Source organism: Micromys minutus (genome assembly GCF_963924665.1).
Source record: "Micromys minutus genome assembly, chromosome: 12".
NCBI classification, from domain to species: Eukaryota; Metazoa; Chordata; class Mammalia; order Rodentia; family Muridae; genus Micromys; species Micromys minutus.
Window position 1 is genome coordinate 27,044,015 of NC_137981.1, and position 2,781 is coordinate 27,046,795.

The following is a 2,781-nucleotide window of genomic DNA, read 5'->3' on the forward strand; positions in this document are numbered from 1 at the left end:
ACGCATAAGATGCAAAGTTTTTAGGCAAACACATAGGCACTGACACACATGTAAATGTTTACACACACAATCACTTAAATACACATTCAAATATAAATAAAACACATAGACATAGTACATTAGCATATGTTCACAACATTCACACGTACTGACACATAAATATGAAGCACATACACACACACACACACACACACACATACACACAGGGACTTTGAGAATCACTTTCTCTTCTACTTATACAATCAGACTAGCACAAGTCCGCAGCCACCTCTTCTCCAGCACTTGCTATCATTTGCATACATTTGCATAGTTTTTCGTACACTCCCTACATCAAGCTGACCATTGCTCTGTTTCACCAGCTTTTAATCCCTTGAATTCTAAATTCTCAGCAGTTCTAAAAAGTGACGGATTTATGAGAACCCCAGTGTTCCCAAAGCAACCCTAACACCCCCCAAACAAACATGTTCCTGTCAATACTCCAACTAGAAGGTAAAGCCAATACACAGACCTATACCAGGGATCTCTAATGAGCCTTGGGACATCATACCTGCAGCAACAGAGGTCTGTTGTTCACAGTTGAAATAAGAAAGTGTGTGCCCTTTCCATATAAACACAAAGGCACACCTTGTTAAAAAATAATAGAAACAAACAAAACAAAACAAAACAACAACAACAAAAAACAACTAAGGGTACCAGCATGAATGTGGATCGATGGTAGAGGAAGGTCAGACCATTTAAGGAATAGTGCAAATAACGAATCTCTTGGGAAAAAGAATACTCAGCCAGTAGGTGATCCTGACCATTTGTATTCAGTGTCATAAAAAGATGAGCTTTGATCTCACCTCATGTGAAACCACTAGAATATTTGTTTCACAGCTCAAGGTTATATTTTAAAAATAAATGTAATAGAGAGTAAAATAACTTCTATGCAATTTTAGGGTGGCTTTCCTAGGTGGTATCCATTTACACAAGCACTAAGGATCTTGTTTTAAATTTTCATTATATTTGGTTTGTTTATTTGATGTTGCGAGTGGGGACCAGGAAAGGGGGTCCATATTTGCCATGGTGTGTGTGTGGAAACTGGACCCTTTCTGGATCTTTGTCAACACATCAATGTGTTATCAAATCTCACTTTCCGTTCACAGTGTTAAGCTGTACAACCTAGAGTTCCCAGCCTAGAGAAAGGTTGGTCAAATCTTGAGTTGAAGACTATCCTAGCGTACACTGTAAGATCCAGTTTCAAAAACAAAACAAAACATGAGAACAACAACGGAAATTTCAATTTTTATTTGCAGTTCTCTGTCTTAGTGAAATAAAACAAGGAAGAAAGGGAAATTAATAGACAATTCCTCCAGAATGAATTAGGTGGCGATGTGATGTCTGAGAAGCTGTCCCTTGTAGCCAGCATAAAGACACTGCACCTTAAAAGCTTGCTTGTTTAGTGCTTCACAGTCTCCACTTACAAGTGAGGCAAAAGTGAGAAAGATGAAGGTAGCAAGTGTTGGTGAAGACTGGCGAACAACTTCCCCAAAGCCCTTTTAACAAAGAAACGTATGTTTCTCAGAGAAGTTCGGCTGTACCCACTCAGCCCTCAGAAGATGTCAGTGGGCATGCTCCACACTGCAAACACCCCATCATCTCTGTCCAGGGAAGGAGCCACGTCTACATTATATAAAACAGCACAAGGGGAAACACTGATTCTAGCTGTAACTAGTGATAGAAAAAAAACAGGAAACATCCAGACAGCCACCAAAAGAAAGCAATAGCCAATGGAAATGCAATGCAACCAAACAATGTAATTCCATAATGAGAGCAGCATTACTAACAATCAAATGTGGTAATGATCTCACCAGTATAAAAACTAAATGTATGCCCTTCTCCACATAAGCCCAAAATGGATCCTGTATAGAACATATAATATATAAAGGCCCAAAGAAAATTTTAAAACAGCATACCCAAGTGTAAGTAGCCCTCCTAAGAAACGAATATTTAGTTGGATCGTGGGAGACTGACTTTCCAAAGATGGTGCACTAGGTGACTTTTCTATTGCTATGAGATGATAAAATGATAAAACACCATGGTATGATAAAACACCATGACAAAAATCAAATCATGGAAGAAAGGATTTGTTCTGGTATATAATTCCTGAGGGTCAGAGTTCATAGGAGTTGGAGATACAACAGCAGGTACATTTGGCTGACCATATTTTTGCATAATCCCAGAAAGGAAAGAAAAAGAACAGGAAATAGACAGAGGCTATAAATGACTCAGGCCCATCCTCTTCTTCCAGCAAGGCTCTACCTCTTTGTTGGCTAGTTCTCTATCAATTTGGCAAGAACAAAAACCACAAGTGAGAAAATTCCTCCATAAGAGTGGCCTGTGGGGTGTTGTCTTGCTTAATGCCAGGCTGATAGATGTGGAAGAACCCATCCCACAGAGGGCAGTGTTAGCCCTGGACATGGTCCTGAGGTGTATAACAGAGCAGGGTGATCAAGCCATGAGGAGCAAGCTAATAGTTTCTCCATGGTACCTACTTCAATTCCCACCTCCAGGTCTCAGCATTTATGATGGACTGTGATGTGGAAGTGTAAGCAAAATAAACTTTCCTCTCCACACGACTTATGGTCATTGTGTTTAGCAGAGCAATAGAAACCCTAAAACAACTTCCAAAGGCTCCATCATCACCCCAGAAGAGCCCTACTGCCAGGGGCCACGTGTTGGAGTACATGAGACTACAAAAAACGTTTTTCATCCCAAGCACCACAGATGTCACATCACTTT